This window comes from Pristiophorus japonicus, unplaced genomic scaffold (assembly GCF_044704955.1).
Source record: "Pristiophorus japonicus isolate sPriJap1 unplaced genomic scaffold, sPriJap1.hap1 HAP1_SCAFFOLD_312, whole genome shotgun sequence".
NCBI classification, from domain to species: Eukaryota; Metazoa; Chordata; class Chondrichthyes; family Pristiophoridae; genus Pristiophorus; species Pristiophorus japonicus.
In genome coordinates, this window is record NW_027252911.1 from 641,603 (window position 1) to 662,443 (window position 20,841).

General features: G+C 47.9%; 1 long non-coding RNA gene across 2 annotated transcripts in view; it reads left to right on the forward strand.

Annotated features, from left to right (window-relative positions):
* Positions 1–681: 681 nt before the first annotated feature.
* LOC139249394 (uncharacterized) overlaps positions 682–20,841 on the forward strand; it is a 35,532-nt gene continuing 15,372 nt past the window's right edge. For both annotated transcript variants that reach the window (XR_011591166.1, XR_011591165.1), the window contains exons 1-2: positions 682–765; positions 2,000–2,086. This is a non-coding gene — a long non-coding RNA (uncharacterized lncRNA). The remainder of the gene's footprint in view (positions 766–1,999; positions 2,087–20,841) is intronic.

Here is a 20,841-nt window from a genome sequence, read left to right on the forward strand (position 1 = left end):
ACAATTATGTTGATGCAAACATTACTGCAAGGTATGTTAGTAACAAGTAATTATAATCAACTAACCCATCAAAATTAGCAAAGACAATTACAAAGATTAGAACATTTCAATGTTGATCACATGCAGTATGTGTGGAGATCTATTAACCGCATCCAACAATCGTTAAACAATACAGAAAATAACAGATTTACAGTCTTAAGCCTTTAGTTCTTTCAAGGGTTGGTTGAAAGGAACGTCAAATGAGTGTAAAGTGAGACACGCCGATTCAGTCCATGACACCCACAAGCCGTATACTCAAATGAAACAAGTTTGGGATTTGATGTGGCAAAAGATGAATTACGTGAGAAGTGAAACAATCTAGAGTAAGAAAAGGCCCAAAATGGAAGGGACGGGAACATTAATGAGTCTATTTTTCTGGAGAAATCCAATATTGGACACAGGGTGTTTGAAACAATCCTGAGACAGAACATTACTGTCCAGCTCAGGGACAGGGTTATACAGAGCAGCAGGAACAATGACCGAGGGCCAGAATGACCATGTTCAGTGCCCAATGGGGGCCCAGTAAATCCTGTCCCAGTCATGACGTTCCATTCCTATTTACCCAGCATTCCCCGCGACGGAGAATGTGCCGAGCCCAGACTACAGGGGCCCAGTGCGCAGGTGCGAGACCGAGCTGTGTTTGGAGCATGCGCGGTGCGTGTAATGGCGGAAAGGACATGGTGAACATCTGTTCCGCAAAACAGCTCCATTTTCAGCGGGGCGGAGGTGAGTAATGGACCAGCGGGGAGCCGGGGAGGCTTCATAAACAACCGGTGCCCGCCGGAAGCCCGGAATAATAACCGGAATATCGGCGGCTGCAGCCTCGAGGCTTTCTCCCGGTCACAAGCCCATGGTAACGGCGGCCATCTTTGTACAGGAAGGCAGGGTCAGTCCTCCGCCATCTTGGTTCAGCGAGCAGCAAAGCGCATGCGCGGCCATCTTGGTAAAGTAACAGCTGAGTTCCTTTGCTCAGATTCTGATAAAAGTAAATTGGATTTTACAGATTGAATTAATACAGAGAGCTGCGCATGCGCGGTTCACCCCACCCCCTGTGTCATTCCCAGTGAGCAGAATAGCACATGCACCCTCCCCTGCCCCAGCCCTGCCTGGGATCACCATTCACTCAGTGAGCAGAAGAAGATGGTTTAAAACAGCCGGGAATGGAGGCACCGCGGCCCCGGGGTAAGGCAGCGAGCAGCAGCCTCCTTACAGCAGCGCAGCGCTTTGGGAGTGTGTCCGCAGATGGGCTCAGAGATCGGCATTGAGTCCGGGGGGAGTTCAGGGGGAGTCGGGGGCTGTGTGTAAGGGGCAGAGTGGAGCAAGAACCAGTGTCAGTGTGTGGTGTGAGTGGGGGAAGGGAGAGGCCATTCTCGGGCTGTGTGTGGACAGTGTGTGTCCAGGGTAAGGGAGACAGAATGATCAGAATCCGCTATTTATAACCTGCTGCTTTCTCTCTCCACACCAGGAGTGAACGTTCCTGGTTTAGTTCCCTCGGGGGCTGTGTGTAAGAGGCAGAGTGGAGCAGGAACTCGTTCCGGGACATGGTGTGAGTGGGGGAAGGGGGAGGCCATTCTCGGGCTGTGTGTGGACAGTGTAAGGTAACAGAGAAAGTAAATCACCTCGCAGTTTCAAATCATTGCTGCTTTCTTTCCCCAAATCAGTAGTGAATGTTCCTGATTCAGTTCCAATCTCACCGTGTCTGTTCTTGGGCAGTGAGCAGTGGAAACACAGTCTGACAGTGAGGATGTGAGGAATTTCACAAAGTGCATCTATTGCAGGTACCAGGAGAGGAGAGTGGGAGAAGATATTTTAAAGACGCGTTATATTTCGGTGAACTGAGTTCCCCAAAACCGTGTTGCTGATGATCGCGAGCTACATTGTCACTCCCTCAGATACATCGTATTGTCCCCCGAATCCATATCTTAGAACTAATAATGTTCTCGTATTATTATTCTCACAGCAAAATTCTTCAACCAGCCAGAACAAATTAGATCTTTCCTCCACCCAGAATACAAGGAACAGTGCAGGCAGCTCCTTCTCACACACAGTAAGTAGATTATCACTCAGAGTGCACAGACACACAGAACTGGCCTCAATCCTATTGTCACAGACAGCAGAAGCTGTCAGTCCCACAGTGATCCGAAGTGACAGAGTTACATTGTGAATCTTACAGCCACATGGAGCAGTAGAATCAGATGCTGTTTCACCATTGAAACAGATCCCACTGACAGGTACATTAAACACACACACTCACTTGCCAGAAACTGGCAGGTAGAGAATAAAAGACAATCATCTATCAGAAAAAATGTCAAACAGAAAGTATAAACCACACTCGCATATCAGAAGCTGACGGGTACAGAGCAAAAGCCATATTCATGTTTCAGAATCTGACGGATTCAGTATTTAACCCGCCGAACATACCAGAAGATGACAGGTGCAGAATACAACCTACATTCCCGTACCACAGACTGACAGATACAGTATACAACACACACCCACATATATGAAAGTGACAGTAACAGAATAAAATCGGCACTTACATACCAGAGAGTGACAGGTAAAGTGTAAATCCCATGTGCACATGTCGGAAAACTGAAAGACAGTAAGTAAAATTGTTACTTACATCGCAGAAACTGATCGGGGCAGAGTAAAACCCACACACACACATCTGAAAAAATGACACGTGGAAGGCAAAATCTTCACTAACATATCAGAGAAATACAGGTTTAAAAAGTTAAATTGATTATCACGTTCACATACCAGAGACTGGCAAATACAGATTAAACCCAGACTACCATCGCAGAAACTGAGAGGCACAGATTAAACCTCAACACACACCAAAACCTGACAGTTACAGAAAAATACACACACTTGCATATCAGAGACTGAGAGATACAGTATAAAACCCACACTCACATATCAGAGGCTCACATGTTAAAATCCATATTCCCATAACATAAATTGACATACAGTGACATGCCCATACTCAGGAACCAGGAATTGACAGGTACAGGGTAAAGAACTCTCTTTCATTCCAGAAACTGACAGGTACAAAGGAAAGTCCACTCAAAATTAAACAGAAACTGGCAGGTATAGAGTAAGGCCCACAATCACATATCAGAGCTTGACGGGTACAGAATAAAACCCAGGCTCCTATAACAGAAATGGAGAGATACAGAGAAAGGCCCACACTCACATACCAGAGGCAGCTCGATACAGAGTAAAACTCAGATTCAATTACCAGGACCGACAGATTCAGCATAAAACTCACCTCCATAACACAAATTGACAGTTGGAAAGCAAAACCAATACTCTATCAGGAATTGGTGGTACACAGTAAAACAATACCAACATACTGGAGAATGCCGGGTATGGAGTAGAGCTCACATTCACATAACAGAGATGGACAGATACAGCACAGAACACACACTCACACACCAGGAATGGAAAGAAATATAGAAACATAGAAAATAGGTGCAGGAGCAGGCCATTCAGCCCTTCGAGCCTGCACCGCCATTCAATATGCTCATGGCTGATCATGCAGCTTCAGTACCCCACTCCCGCTTTCTTTCCATACCCCCTGATCCCCTTAGCCGTAAAGACCTCATCTAACTCCCTCTTGAATATATCCAACGAACTGGGCTCCACAACTTTCTGTGGTAGAGAATTGCACAGGTTTACCACTCTCTGGGTGAAAAAGTTTCTCCTCATTTCAGTCCGATATGGCTTACCCCTTATCCTGAGACTGTGACCCCTGATTCTGGACTTCCGCAACATCGAGAACATTCTCCTGCATCTAACCTGTCCAGTCCTGTCATAGTTTTATATGTTTCTATGAGATCCCCTCTCATTCTTCTAAATTCCAGTGAGTGTTAGCCTAGCCGATCCAGTCTTTCGTCATATGTCAGACCTGCCATCCCGGGAATCAGTCTGGTGAACTTTCGCTGCACTCCCTCAATAGCAAGAATGTCCTTGCTCAGATTAAGACATCAAACCTGCACACAGTACTCAAGGTGTGGTCTCACCAAGGCCCTGTACAACTGTAGTAAGACTTCCCTACTCCTATACTCAAATCCTCTTGCTATGAAGGCCAGAATGCCAGTTGTTTTCTTTACTGCATGCCTACCTTCAGTGACTGATGTACCATGACACCCAGATCTCTTTGCACCTCCCATTTTACTAATCTGTCACCATTCAGATAATAATCTGCCTTCCTGTTTTTGCCACCAAAGTGGATAACCTCAATTTATCCACATTATACTGCATCTGCCATGCATTTGCCCATTCACCTAAGCTGTCCAAGTCACCCTGCAGCCTCTGAGCATCCTACTCACAGCTCACACTGCCACCCAGCTTAGTATCATCTGCAAACTTGGAGATATTACCTTCTATTCCATCATCTAAATCATTAATATATATTGTAAATATATGGGATCCCAGCACTGAACCTTGCGGCACCGCACTAGTCACTGCCTGCCATTCTGAAAAAGACCTGTTTATTCCTACTCTTTGCTTCCTGTCTGCCAACCGGTTCTCTATCCACGTCAATACATTACCCCCAATACCATGTGCTTTAATTTTGCACGCTAATCTCTTGTGTGGGACCTTGTCAAAAGTTTTTTGAAATTCCAAATACATCACATCCACTGATTCTCCCTTATCCACTCTACTAGTTACATCCTCAAAAAACTCTAGAAGATTTGTCAAGCATGATTTCCCTTTCATAAATCCAAGCTGACATGGACCAATCCTGTCACTGCTTTCCAAATGATCTGCTATTACATCTTTAATAATTGATTTCAGCATTTTCCCCACCACCGATGTCAGGCTAACAGGTCTATAATTCCCTGTTTTCTCTCCCCCTCCTTTTGTTTAAAAAGTGGGGTTACATTTGCTACCCTCCAATCTATAGATACTGATCCATAGTCCATGGAATTCTGGAAAATGACCACTAATGCATCTACTATTTCTAGGGCCACTTCTTTAACTACTCAGACTATCAGACCCTGGGGATTTATCGGCCTTCAGTCCCATCAGTTTCCCTGCAAACATTTCCTGACTAATAAGGATTTCCCTCAGTTCCTCCTTCCCGCTAGATCCTCGGGAGGTTATTCGTGTCTTCCTTAGTGAAGACAGAACCAAAGTATTTGTTCAATTGGTCTGCCATTTCCTTGTTCCCTATTATGAATTCACCTGATTCTGACTGCAAGGGACCACGTTTGTCTTCGTTAATCTTTTTCTCTTCACATACCTCTTGAAGCTTTTGCAGTCAGTTTTTAATGTTCCCTGCAAGCTTACTCTCATAGTCTATTTTCCACCTCCTAATTAGACCCTTAGTCCTCCTCTGCTGAATTCTAAATTTCTCCCAGTCCTCAGGTTTGCTGTGTTTTCTGGCCAATTTATATGCCTCTTCCTTGGATTGAACACTGTCCCTAATTTTCCTTGTTAGCCACGGTTGAGCCACCTTTTCGGTTTTATTTTTATGCCAGACAGGGATGTACAATAGTTGTAATTCATCCATGTGATCTTTAAATGTCTGCCATTGCCTATCCACCGTCAACCTTTTAAGTATCATTCGTCAGATAATCCTAGCCAAATCACGTCTCATACCATTGAAGTTTCCTTTAAGTTCAGGACCCTAGTCTCTGAGTTAACAGTGTCACTCTCCAGCATGATGAAGAATTCTACCATATTATGGTCACTCTTCCCCAAGGGGCCACGCATGACCAGATTGCTAATTAATCCTCTCTCGTTGCACAAGACCCAGTCTAGGATGGCCTGCTCTCCAGTTGGTTCCTCGACATATTGGTCTAGAAAACCATCCCTTATACACTCCAGAAAATCCTCCTCCACAGTATTGCTACAAGTTTGGTTAGCCCAATCAATATCTAGGTTAAGGTCACCCATGATAACTGCATTATCCTTATTGCACGCATCCCTAATTTCCTGTTTGATGCCATCCCCAACCTCCCTACTACTGTTTGGTGGTCTGTACACAACCCCAACTAACGTTTTCTGCCCTTTGGTGTTTCGCAGCTCGACCCATATAGGTTCCACATCATCCCAGCCAATGTCCTTCCTTACTATTGCATTAACCTCCTCTTTAACCATTAACACTACCCCACCTCCTTTTCCTTTCTGGCTATCCTTTCTGAATATTGAATTCCCCTGGATGTTATGTTCCCAGCCTTGGTTACCCTGGAGCCATGTCTCAGTAATCCCAATTACATCATATCCGTTAACAGCTATCTGTGCAGTTAATTCGTCCACCTTATTACGAATGATCCTCGCTTTGAGACTCAGAGCCTTCAGGCTTGTTTTTTTAACAATCTTTGTCCTTGAAGAATTATGTTGTAATGTGGCCCTTTTTGATACAGAATGAAACCCACAGGCAATTACCAGAAATTGACAGGGACAGGATAAAATCCACCTCTCGTATCAGAAACTAACATGCAGAGTAAAACCCTCATCCACATACCAGAGATGGACAGATACAGAGTCAAATCCACACTCCCACACCAGGCACCCACTATATAAGAAAATAAGAACAGAAGAAATAGGGGCAGGAGTAGCCATACGGCCCCCCGAGCCTGTTCCAGCATTTAATATGATCATGGCTGATCCAATCATGGACCCAGGTCCTCTTCCCTGCCCGCTCCCCATAACCCCTTATTCCCTTATCGGTTAAGACAATGTCTATCTCTGTCTTAAATATATTCAATGTCCCAGCTTCCACAGCTCTCTGAGGCAGCGAAATCCACAGCATTACAACCCTCTGAGTAAAAATTCCTCCTCACCTCAGTTTTAAATGGGGGCCCCTTATTCCAAGATTATTCCCCCTAGTTCTATTCTCCCCGATCAGTGAAAACATCCTCTCTGCTACCACCTTGTCAAGCTGCCTCATTATCTTATACGTTTTGATAAATCACCTCTCATTCATTCTTCTGAATTCAATGAGTAGAGGCCCAACCTCCTCAACCTTTTCTCATAAGTCAACCCCTCATCTCCGGAATCAACCGAGTGAACCTTCTCTCAACTTCCTCCAAAGCAAGTATATCCTTTCATAAATATAGAAACCAAAACTGCACGCAGTACTCCAGGTGTGGCCTCACCAATAACTTGTATAACTGTAGCAAGACTTCCCTGCTTTTATACTCCATTCCATTTGCAATAAAGGCCAAGATTCAGTTGACCTTCCTGATCACTTGCTGTACCTGCATACTATCCTTTTGTGTTTCATACACAAGTACCCCCAAGTCCCGCCGTACTGCAGCACTTTGTAATCTTTCTCCATTTAAATAATAACTTGCTCTTTGATTTTTTTTTTGCCATAGTGCATGACCTCACACTTCCCAACATTATACTCCATCTGCCAAATTTTTGCCCACTCACTTAGTCTATCTGTGTCCTTTTACAGATTATTTGTGTCCTCCTCACACATTGCTTTTCCTCCCATCTTTATATCGCCAGAAAACTTGGCTACGTTACAGTCAGTCCCTTCTTCCAAGTCGTTAATATAGATTGTAAATAGTTGGGGTCCCAGCACTGATCCCTGCGGCACCCCACTATTTACTGATTGCCAACCCAAGAATTAACATTTATCCCGAATCTTTGTTGTCTGTTAGTTAGACAATCCTCTATCCATGCTAATATATTACCCCCATCCCGTGAACTTTTATCTTGTGCAGTAACCTTTTATGTGGCACCTTGTCAAATGCCTTCCGGAAATCCATATACACCACACTCACTTTATCCACCCTGTTCATTACATGCTCAAAGACTTCCAGCAAATTTGTCAAACTTAACTTCCCCTTCATAAATCCATGCTGACTGCCTGACCGAATTATGCTTTTCCAAATGTCGTGCTAATGCTTCTTTAAGAATGAACTCTTCAACATTTTCCCAACCACAGATGTTAGGCTAACTGGTCTATAGTTTCCTGCTTTTTGTCTGCCTCCTTTTTAACTGAGTGCGGTTCTCAGTCCCCGGGCAACACCGAGTGTGGCTCTCAGTCCCCGGGCAACACCGAGTGTGGCTCTCAGTCCCCGGTCAACACCGAGTGTGGCTCTCAGTCCCCGGGCAACACCGAGTGTGGCTCTCAGTCCCCGGGCAACACCGAGTGTGGCTCTCAGTCCCCGGGCAACGCCAAGTGTGGCTCTCAGTCCCCTGGCAACACCGAGTGTGGCTCTCAGTCCCCGGGCAACACCGAGTGTGGCTCTCAGTCCCCGGGCAACACCGAGTGTGGCTCTCAGTCCCCGGTCAACACCGAGTGTGGCTCTCAGTCCCTGGGCAACACCGAGTGTGGCTCTCAGTCCCCGGGCAACACCGAGTGTGGCTCTCAGTCCCCGGGCAACACCGAGTGTGGCTCTCAGTCCCCGGGCAACACCGAGTGTGGCTCTCAGTCCCCGGGCAACACCGAGTGTGGCTCTCAGTCCCCGGGCAACACCGAGTGTGGCTCTCAGTCCCCGGGCAACGCCAAGTGTGGCTCTCAGTCCCCTGGCAACGCCGAGTGTGGCTCTCAGTCTCCGGGCAACAGCGAGTGCGGCTCTCAGTCCCCGGGCAACACCGAGTGTGGCTCTCAGTCCCCGGGCAACGCCGAGTGTGGCTCTCAGTCTCCGGGCAACACCGAGTGTGGCTCTCAGTCCCCGGGCAACACCGAGTGCGGCTCTAAGTCCCCGGTCAACACCAAGTGTGACTCTCAGTTCCCGGGCAACACCGAGTGTGGCTCTCGTTCCCCGGGCAACACCGAGTGTGGCTCTCGGTCTCCAGGCAAAACCGAGTGTGGCTCTCAGTCCCCGGGCAACACCGAGTGTGGCTCTCAGTCCCCGGGCAACACCTAGTGTGGCTCTCAGTCCCCGGGCAACACCGAGTGAGGCTCTCGGTCCCCGGGCAACACCGAGTGTGGCTCCCAGTCCCCGGGCAACACCGTGTTTGGCTCTCAGCCCCCGGGCAACACCGAGTGTGGCTCTCGGTCCCCGGGCAACACCGAGTGCGGCTCTAAGTCCCCGGTCAACACCGAGTGTGACTCTCAGTCCCCGGTCAACACCGAGTGTGGCTCCCAGTCCCCGGGCAACACCGTGTTTGGCTCTCAGCCCCCGGGCAACACCGAGTTTGGCTCTCAATCCCTGGGCAACAACGCGTGTGGCTCTCGGTCCCCGGGCAACACCGAGTGTGGCTCTCAGTCCCCGGGCAACACCGAGTGCGGCTCTCAGTCCCCGGGCAACACCGAGTGCGGCTCTCAGTCCCCGGGCAACACCGAGTGCGGCTCTCAGTCCCCGGGCAACACCGAGTGTGGCTCTCAGTCCCCGGGCAGCACCGAGTGTGACTCTCAGTCCCCGGTCAACACCGAGTGCGGCTCTCAGTCCCCGGGCAACACCGAGTGTGGCTCTCAGTCCCCGGACAACACCGAGTGTGGCTCATTTTCCCCGGGCAACACCGAGTGTGGCTCTCAGTCCCCGGTCAACACCGAGTGTGACTCTCAGTCCCCGGTCAACACCGAGTGTGGCTCACAGTCCCCGGGCAACACCGAGTGTGGCTCTCAGTCCCCGGGCAACACCGAGTGAGGCTCTCAGTCCCCGCGCAACACCGAGTTTGGCTCTCAGTCGCCGGGCAACACCGAGTGTGGCTCTCAATCCCTGGGCAACAACGCGTGTGGCTCTCGGTCCCCGGGCAACACCGAGTGCGGGTCTCGGTCCCCGGGCAACACCGAGTGCGGGTCTCGGTCCCCGGGCAACACCAAGTGTGGCTCTCGGTCCCCGGGCAACACCGAGTGCGGGTCTCGGTCCCCGAGCAACACCGAGTGTGACTCTCAGTCCCCGGGCAACACCGAGTGCGGCTCTCAGTCCCCGGGCAACACCGAGTGCGGCTCTCAGTCCCCGGGCAACACGGAGTGTGGCTCTCAGACCCCGGGCAACACCGAGTGTGGCTCTCAGTCCCCGGGCAACACCGAGTGCGGCTCTCAGTCCCCGGGCAACACCGAGTGTGGCTCTCAGTCCCCGGGCAACACCGAGTGTGGCTCTCAGCCCCCGGGCAAGACCGAGTGCGGCTCCCAGTCCCCGGACAACACCGAGTGTGGCTCTCGGTCCCCGGGCAACACCGAGTGTGGCTCTCGGTCCCCGGGCAACAGCGAGTGCGGCTCTCAGTCTCCGGGCAACACCGAGTGTGGCTCTCGGTCCCCGGGCAACACCGAGTGTGGCTCTCAGGCCCTCAGTCAGAGCCACTGGCCCCAGCAGCAGCAACCCCGGGGGCAGCACCTCCACCACAACAGGAAAACAACAACTTACATTTAGACAGCAGGCCCAGCAATTCCCAGCCGCTCTGTATCAGGGGGCGCTGGATGTGGAAGTCACTCACTGGCCTCCTGTGTGGGTCTGTTTGTTACATCAGTTTGAGCTAGATGGAGAGCGGGGAGAAGCTGCTAGGTTTCACCCCCAGTACCTCTGGGCCCAGTGGGAACAACAATTTCCCATGTGGGCCTGTCGAGGGAGGTGGGTTCCATTCCCTGAAGGACAACAGTGACCCAGATGTGTTTTTACGACAATCCGGCAGCTTTCATGGTCACTTTTTTCTGGTGCCGGCCCCACAAATGACCAGACTCATTAAGCTCAATTTCACAACCTGCCTTTGTGTTTTTGTGGGTTCTCTCTCTCACTCACTTTTCCTGTTTGAAATTCACTTTACACGGTGTTAAAAGGGGAGGATTTGTAGACTGGAAGCTCAAACCAAACATCACCTCAAGATCTGACAGTCACTCGGTACATCGGGACTGGAATATCATCAGCTTTTGACCATAGAAACATAGAAAATAGGTGCAGGAGCAGGCCATTCGGCCCTTCTAGCCTGCACCGCTATTCAATGAGTTCATGGCTGAACATGTAACTTCAGTACCCCATTCCTGCTTTCTCACCATACCCCTTGATTTCCCTAGTAGTAAGGACTTCATGGAACTCCTTTTTGAATATATTTAGTGAATTGGCCTCAACAACTTTCTGTGGTAGAGAATTCCACAGGTTCACCACTCTCTGGGTGAAGAAGTTCCTCCTCATCTCGGTCCTAAATGGCTTATCCCTTATCCTTAGACTGTGTCCCCTGGTTCTGGACTTCCCCAACATTGGGAAAATTCTTCCTGCATCTAACCTGTCTAACCCCGTCAGAATTTTAAACGTTTCTATGATGTCCCCTCTCATTCTTCTGAACTCCAGTGAATACAAGCCCAGTTGATCCAGTCTTTCTTGATAGGTCAGTCCCGCCATCCCGGGAATCAGTCTGGTGAACCTTCGCTGCACTCCCTCAATAGCAAGAATGTCCTTCCTCAGGTTAGGAGACCAAAACTGTACACAATACTCCAGGTGTGGCCTCACCAAGGCCCTGTACAATTGTAGCAACACCTCCCTGCCCTTGTACTCAAATCCCCTCGCTATGAAGACCAACATGCCATTTGCTTTCTTAACCGCCTGCTGTACCTGCATGCCAACCTTCAATGACTGATGTACCATGACACCCAGGTCTCTTTGCACCTCCCCTTTTCCTAATCTGTCACCATTCAGATAATAGTCTGTCTCTCTGTTTTTACCACCAAAGTGGATAACCTCACATTCATCCACATTATACTTCATCTGCCATGCATTTGCCCACTCACCTAACCTATCCAAGTCACTCTGCAGCGTCACAGCATCCTCCTCGCAGCTCACACTGCCACCCAACTTAGTGTCATCCGCAAATTTGGAGATACTACATTTAATCCCCTCGTCTAAATCATTAATGTACAGTGTAAACAGCTGGGGCCCCAGCACAGAACCTTGCGGTACCCCACTAGTCACTGCCTGCCATTCTGAAAAGTCCCCATTTACTCCTACTCTTTGCTTCCTGTCTGACAACCAGTTCTCAATCCATGTCAGCACACTACCCCCAATCCCATGTGCTTTAACTTTGCACATTAATCTCTTGTGTGGGACCTTGTCGAAAGCCTTCTGAAAGTCCAAATACACCACATCAACTGGTTCTCCCTTGTCCACTCTACTGGAAACATCCTCAAAAAATTCCAGAAGATTTGTCAAGTATGATTTCCCTTTCACAAATCCATGCTGACTTGGACCTATCATATTACCTCTTTCCAAATGCACTGCTATGATATCCTTAATAATTGATTCCATCATTTTACCCACTACCGATGTCAGGCTGACCGGTCTGTAATTCCCTGTTTTCTATCTCCCTCCTTTTTTAAAAAGTGGGATTACATTGGCTACCTCCACTCGATAGGAACTGATCCAGAGTCAATGGAATGTTGGAAAATGATTGTCAATGCATCCGCTATTTCCAAGGCCACCTCCTTAAGTACTCTGGGATGCAGTCCATCAGGCCCTGGGGATTTATCGGCCTTCAATCCCATCAATTTCCCCAACACAATTTCCCGACTAATAAGGATTTCCCTCAGTTCCTCCTCCTTACGAGACCCTCTGACCCCTTTTGTATCCGGAAAGTTGTTTGTGTCCTCCTCTGTGAATACCGAACCAAAGTACTTGTTCAATTGGTCCGCCATTTCTTTGTTCCCCGTTATGACTTCCCCTGATTCTGACTGCAGGGGACCTACGTTTGTCTTTACTAACCTTTTTCTCTTTACATATCTATAGAAACTTTTGCAATCCGTCTTAATGTTCCCTGCAAGCTTCTTCTCGTACTCCATTTTCCCTGCCCTAATCAAACCCTTTGTCCTCCTCTGCTGAGTTCTAAATTTCTCCCAGTCCCCGGGTTCGCTGCTATTTCTGGCCAATTTGTATGCCACTTCCTTGGCTTTAATGCTATGTCTGATTTCCCTTGATAGCCACGGTTGAGCCACCTTCCCTTTTTTATTTTTACGACAGACAGGAATGTGCAATTGTTGTAGTTCATCCATGCGGTCTCTAAATGTCTGCCATTGCCCATCCACAGTCAACCCCTTCAGTATCATTCGCCAATCTATCCTTGTCAAGTCACGCCTCATACCTTCAAAGTTCCCCTTCTTTAAGTTCTGGACCATGGTCTCTGAATTAACTGTTTCATTCTCCATCCTAATGCAGAATTCCACCATATTATGGTCACTCTTCCCCAAGGGGCCTCGCACAATGAGATTGCTAATTAATACTCTCTCATTACACAACACCCAGTCTAAGATGGCCTCCCCCCTAATTGGTTCCTCGACATATTGGTCTAAAAAACCATCCCTTATGCACTCCAGGAAATCCTCCTCCACCGTATTGCTTCCAGTTTGGTTAACCCAATCTATGTGCATATTAAAGTCACCCATTATAACTGCTGCACCTTTATTGCACGCACCCCTAATTTCATGTTTGATGCCCTCCCCAACATCACTACTACTGTTTGGAAGTCTGTACACAACTCCCACTAACGTTTATTGCCCTTTGGTATTCTGCCCATGGAAGCAGAAGGCACCGTTCACAGTGGGGAGAAACGGTACACGTGCTCTGTGTGTGGACAAGGCTTCAGCCGATCATCCAAACTGGAGAGACACAAGTGCAGTCACACTGGGGAGAAACCGTGTAAATGTGGGGATTGTGGGAAACTTTTCAACTACCCATCCCAGCTGGAAACACATCGGCGAGTTCACACTGGGGAGAGTCCATTCACCTGCTCCGAGTGTGGGAAGGGATTCACTCACTTATCCAACATACTGACACACCAGCGAGTTCACACTGGGGAGAGGTCATTCACCTGCTCCGACTGTGGGAAGGGATTCACTACATCATCCAGCCTGCTGATACACCAGTGAGTTCACACTGGGGAGAGGCCGTTCACCTGCTCCGACTGTGGGAAGGGATTCCTTCTATCATCCCACTTGCTGATACACCAGCGAGTTCACACTGGGGAGAGACCGTTCACCTGCTCCGACTGTGGGAAGGGATTCCTTCTATCATCCCACTTGCTGACACACCAGCGAGTTCACACTGGGGAGAGGCCGTTCACCTGCTCCGACTGTGGGAAGGGATTCACTCAGTTATCCCACCTGCTGAAACACCAGCGAGTTCACAGTGGGGGGAGACCGTTCACCTGCTCTGACTGTGGGAAGGGATTCACTGCATCATCCAGCCTGCTGAGACACCAGCGAGTTCATAATGAGTAGAGACCTTGTAAATGTTCTGACTGTGAGAAGAGTTTTAAAAGCAAAGAGCAACTGATGAGACACCAGCGAGTTCACACCGGGGAGAGGCCGTTCAGCTGCTCTGAATGCGGGAAGGGATACATTACCTCAACCAACCTGCTAACACACCAGCTAGTTCACAGTGGGGAGAGGCCATTCACCTGCTCTGAGTGTGACAAGGGATTCTCTCTGTCAGGCAACCTGCTGAGACATCAGCGAGTTCACAAGTGACCGCAGGGGTTGGATTCTGCTATTATTCACATCCCGGACTGAATCGTGTTCATTCTGACAGTTGGGGTTTATAAATCCTGTAACGCTGATGTTAATAACTCCTGAAATCGACTGGAGTTTAATATTTGGGATCTAGACACATACATTAGTTTTGCTTTCAACACATTGCTGTGGATTTTTGTCTTTCTCACCTGAGTGTTTAGCATCACCTGACTGGAGCTGAGAAAGGACATTCTGTGGGGAGGATCTTACAGGGGGCTCAGAATTTCAGCCTGGACACTGACCTTCAGGGCCACACTTAGATCTCATTCTTCTGAACTCCAATATGTTTAATCCAACCTCCTCAACCTACTCAACCATAAGTCAAACCCCTCAACTCGGGAATCAACTCTGGAATCTGCAGCAGACATGAGCAAGGACCTGAGGCTTATTAAAAGACACATATTTAATTACAGACAAGGTTACGCTGGGAGAAATGTTCAGTTAGAACATAAGAAAAAGGAGCCGGAGTAGGCCATTTGGCCCCTCGGGCCTGCTCCACCATTCAATAAGATCATGTCTGATCTGATCATGGACTCCGTTCCACTTCCCTGCCCACTCCCCATAATCCTTTACTCACTTATCGCTCAAAATCTGTCTATTTCCACCTTAAATATATTCAAAGACCCAGCCTCCACACCTCTCCTTGGCAGAGAATTCCACAGATTTATAACCCTCAGAGAAGAAATTTCTCTTATCAGTTTTAATTGGGTGGCCCCTTATTCTAAGACGATGTCCCCAAGTTTTAGTTTCCCGTTTAACTGGAAATATCCTCTCTACATCCACCTATCAAGCCCCCTCATTATCTTATATTTTAATAAGATCACATCTCATTCTTCTGAACTCCAATGTGTTTAGGCCCAACCTACTCAAGCTATCTTCATAAGTCAACCCCCTAATCTCCGGAATCAACCGAGTGAACCTTCTCTGAACTACCACCAATGCAGATATATCCTTCCTTAAATACGGAGACCAAAATACAGAGTCCATTACAGGCAAAATGCCAATCAAACCAGCAACACACTGGCACCTTAACAGTGTCTCATCGGCCTACAGGCTTTTCTTAAATAGATTTGCTGAGTGGATATGAACTTAAACCAGGTTTGCAGGCGTGATGCTCTATTCACATATTGAAGGTAGAAGAGATGCTGTGGGACACATGCTAAGTCCAGTAGCTGAAAGTGATTAACAGACTGGGTTTTGTGTTTACTGATCCCGGGCGTGTTACCAACACCAGCAAAATCGAAGCCCATGGAATAACGGGGACAGTGGGAGCATGGATTGAATGTGGCTAAGTGATACACACAGAGTAGTGGTGAATGGTTGTTTTTCAGACTGGAGGAAGTGGTGTTCCCCAGAGGTCGGTATTGGGGCCACTGCTTTTTTTGATCTATATTAATGAGCTAGACTTGGGTGTACAGGGCACAATTTCCAAATCTACAGCTCACACAAAACTTGGAAGTACAGTGAACAGTGAGGAGGTAGTGATAGACTTCAGAAAGACACAGACATGCTGGTGGAATGGGCAAACGTGGCAGATCAAACTTAACGTGGAAAAGTTCAAAAATGATACATTTTGGTAGGAAGAAAGAGGAGAGGAAATATAAACTAAAGGGTACAATTGTAAAGGGGGGCGTGAACAGAGAGACCCAGGAGTATGTGTACACCAATCACTGAAGGTGGCAGCACAGGTTGAGAAAGTGGTTACAACGACTTACGGGATCCTAGGCTTCATGAATAGAGGCATAGAGTACAGGAGTGTGGATATTATGTTGAACCCACGTAAAACTCTGGTTCGGCCTCAACTGGACTGTTGTGTCCAATTCTGGTTCATCATCATCATAGGCAGTCCCTCAGATTGCGGAAGACTTGCTTCCACTCTAAAAATGAGTCCTTAGGTGGCTGAACAGTCCAATACGAAGCTACAGTCCCGGTCACAGGTGGGATAGATAGTCGTTGAGGGAAGGGATGGGTGGGACAGGTTTGCCGCACGCTCTTTCTGATGCCTACGGTTGATTTCTGCATGCTCTCGGCGATGAGACTCGAGGTGCTCAGCGCCCTCCCAGAAGAACTTCCTCCACTTAGGGCGATTTTTAGCCAGGGACATCCAGGTGTCAGTGGGGATGTTGTACTTTATCAGGGAGGTTTTGAGGGTGTCCCTGTAACATTTCCTCTGCCACACCTTTGGCTCGCTTGCTGTGAAGAAGTTCTGAGTAGAGTGCTTGCTTTGGGTATCTCGTGTCTGGCATGTGAACAATGTGGCCTGTGCAGTGGAGATGATCAAATGTGGTCCGTGCTTCAATGCTGGGGATGTTGGCCTGGTCGATGACGCTAACGTTGGTGCATCTGTCCTCCCAGGGAATTTGTAGGATCTTGCGGAGACCTCGTTGGTGTTATTTCTCCAGCAATTTGAGGTGTCTACTGTACATAGTCCATGTCTCTGAGGGTGGGTATTACTACAGCCTGTAGACCATGAGCTTAGTGGTAGATTTGAGGGCGTGGTCTTCAAACACTCTTTTCCTCAAACGGCCGAAGGCTGCACTGGAGGCGGTGTTGAATCTTGTCGTCAATGTCTGCTCTTGTTGATAACAGGTTCCCGAGGTATGGCAAATGGTCCACGTTTTCCAGGGCCGCGCCATGGATTTTGATGACTGCAGGGTGGGGGGGTGGGTGGAGTGGGGAGTGCTATTTGGCGAGGACAGGCTGGTGGAGGACCTCAGACTTACAGATGTTTAGTGTAAGGCCCATGCTTTTGTACGCTTCACTAAATACGTTGACTATGACTTGAAGTTCAGCCTCTATATGTGCGCAGACACAGGTATTGTCCGCGTACGGTAGCTCAACGACAGAGATTGGGGTGGTCTTGGACCTGGCCTGTAGACGATGAAGGTTGAAAAGGTTCCCACTGGTTCTGTAGTTTAGTTCCACTCCAGCAGGGAGCTTGTTGACTGAACTGGAGCAATTCTGGCTTCCACATTTTAGTAAGTATACAAAGGCTTTTTGAGAGCGTGCAGAAAAGATTTACGAGTATGATTCCAGGGATGAGGAACTTCAGTTACGTGGATAGTCTGCAGAAGTTGGGGTTGTTCTCAGAACAGAGAAGATTGAGAGGAGATTTGACAGAGGTGCTCAAAATCATGAGGGGTCTGGACAGAGTAGATCGAGTGGGATTCGTAGAAGCTCTTGCAGATAGCCGGCATAGGCTCGATGGGCCAAATGGCCTCCTTCCATGTTGTAACCAGTCTCTGATTCTATGATGATGAAAAGTGTGTTGCCCAGGATGCTCCATCTCCCGGGCACTGGGACCCAGTTGGGAACAGAGACCCTGAAGCCCCGCCCACTCTCAGTTCCTGAACCAAGATGGCCGCACATGCGCCCTGATCCCGCCCTGTGCAAGAAGGCGGCCCGTGACCCTGCTCCCCCGTGCCTGTCAGCACGGGGCCTGTGGGCTCTAATTCGGGGCCTGAGATTTATTCTGTATCTAAGCCGTGCTGTACCTGCTCTGGTAGTGTTCGATGGGACAGTGTAGATGAAGCATTTTAATACATACGAAAATTGACGGACAGGTAAAGACCATCGGTCCATCAAGCCTGTCCCACACAATTGCGATATGTCACAGCGTATACACTCCACTCCACCCGAATCCATGTGATCTCCTGGGAGAGGCAAAAATACAGATTTAAAAAAAAACGAGGACAATTTGGGAAAATAAATCTGGGAAATTCCTCTCCAAGGCATCTAAGTGATGGAAACTAGTCCAGGAGATCACTCTGGCCATTAAACTCCCTGCAGTACCTACCTTCTGTAAGTGTTAATCTCCGCCGCAGCCAGAAACAAATCCAGCTTTTACTTGAAGGAATTCAATGAGTCTGCATCCACCACATGAGAGGGCAGCTTGTTCCAGAGGTCTACTGTTCTCTGGGAAAAGAACCACCTCCTGATGTCTAACCTAGATCTATCCTTATACAACTGAAATTTGTGTCCCCTGGTGCTGCCTAACCTATTTAATTGACATAAACAAACAGTCAGCTGGAACAATCTCTTTCACCTTCATTATCTTATAAACCTCAATCATATTGCCCTAATTCTGCACTACTCTAAGGTAAAGAGTCCCAACTCTTTTAACCTATCTTGGTTACTAAGATGCTTTAGACTTGGAATTAGTCTGGTGGCCCTTTCCAGAACCTCAATATCACCCACCATGATAGGAGACCAAAACTGGACACAGTATTCCAAGTGTGGCCTGACTAAGGTCTTGTATAAGGACAAAACAGTACTCCTCGTCTTATACTGAATTGTCCTATGGATACACCCCAACACCTTATTTGCTCTAACTGTCAGTACACTGCATTGCTCGTGTACCTTTAAGGATGTATTCACTAGAATGTCTAAATCTCGTTCTCTCTCCACCATCTTTAATGCCTTTCCCTGGAGGGTGTATGCATGTTGAGCATTTGCCCTGCCCACATGCATAACACTGAACTTATCTAAGTTATACATCATTTTCCAGTCATGAGGCCAGTGTCCCAACACATTAAGATCTGCCTGAATCAGACGAGCCTCTTCTACAGTTCGAGCACTCGCACAGATCTTGGTATCATTTCAAAATTTGCAAATTGTGCCCCCAACCCCAAAATCCAGATCATAAATACAAATAGTAAAATGAAATGGTCCCAACACTGATCCCTGCTGGACACCACTGGTGACCGGTACCAAACAGATCCAAATCCATCTATAACTGCTCTTTACCTACATCCTGCCGGCCAGTTCTGTATGCAGCTCAATATATTATCACCACCAGAGGCTCCTATCTTATAGAGAAGCCTCTTGTGTGGCACCTTGTCAAAAGGGTTTTGGAAATCGAAGCAGACAATGTCTACTGGGCTTCCCTCATCCACCAACTTTGTAACTTCTTCAAAAAGTGCAATTAGAGTATGGAGACATGAACTCTTTATAATGGGTTGTGTAGTTCCTAATATGTCCCTCCCTATCCAAGTATTCATATATTGCATCCGTTATGATTCTTTCAAGCATCTTACCTATTACTGATGTTAACCTTATGGCCTCTGGTAACCCGGGTCTGCCTTGTCACATTTTTATTAAAATGGGGACTTCATTAGACTCCTTCCAATCTGTCGGAACTATTTCAGAATGAGCTATTAAACGTACATGTCAGGGGCTCGCACAACACAAGTCCCATCTCCCGGAGGGGTTTTCACAGCACGTGTCCCATCTCGCGGATAACCCTCACACAGCACATGTCCCCATCTCCCGGAGGACCATCACACAGCACATGTCCCATCTTCCATCTCCCAGAGGGGTTCACACAGCACATGTCCCATCTCCCGGAGGGGCTCACACAGCACGTGTCCCATCTCCCCGTGGACCCTCACACAGCACATGTCCCATCTCCCGGAGGATGCTCACACAGCACATGTCCCATCTCCCGGAGGACCCTCAGATGTATATACTCCGGCCCTGCTGCTCTATCTCTTTTTAAGTTCTGAATGTTTTCTAAAACAACATGTTTATCTAAGTTAATGTTACTGAAAAAACTAGTATCATTATTAAATTCTAATATTTGAGCATGATGTTAAAGGGTGAAGACTGATGCACAGTACTCACTAATATTCCCGCCATACTCAGTGAGTCCTGTGTAACCTGTCCTTGAATACCCTTCAGTGGATCAATATAGACTTTGATAGTTCTCGGACTCTCCACATAACTGAAAAAGCTCTGCCCATGACGGCCAGTTGAATACAATCCTTTTATTCCCAGAGCCTTTTTGCTGATCAAATAGCAGCCTTCGTTTTCTTTAGTTGTTCCTTGTATTCACCCTATTTATTTACGGTAAAATTATTTAATTTATGGAAACTTTTCTGTTTACATCTTTGTACAGAGCCAGTCTGCCACCTCGGCTTTTTCTTACCATATTTCTGTCTTTTAATTTTGACCACGTTTGTTTACCACATTTTTAAACTTGTTTTTAAAACCTTTCCATTGATATCCAACATCGGTCACATCACCACCGAGGAGGGTTGACCAATTTACCTGTTACAGTCCTCTGCCAGTTTGGAGAAGATTGCACTGAAATGCGGTCCGTGTCGCAGGTTCTCAGTCCCTTTGGTTCTCCCGGCCAATCGGGAAGGTATAATGTGATCAGTGTTGCCCAGATGTTCCCCACACGGAGGCCTGATCCGAGGTCAGGCTCACTATTAAACACCAGATCCAATCTCTGGTTTTCCCCAGTTACTGCATTAACATGTTGTGGCTGGAAACACTGCTGTATATTGTCACTCAATCTTTCAGCTGCACTGTCCCCAGCAGCAGGTAAAGCCCCGTGACCCTGAATGTCAGGCCAATGACAATGATCTTCCTTCAGCTCCATTCTCTCTCTC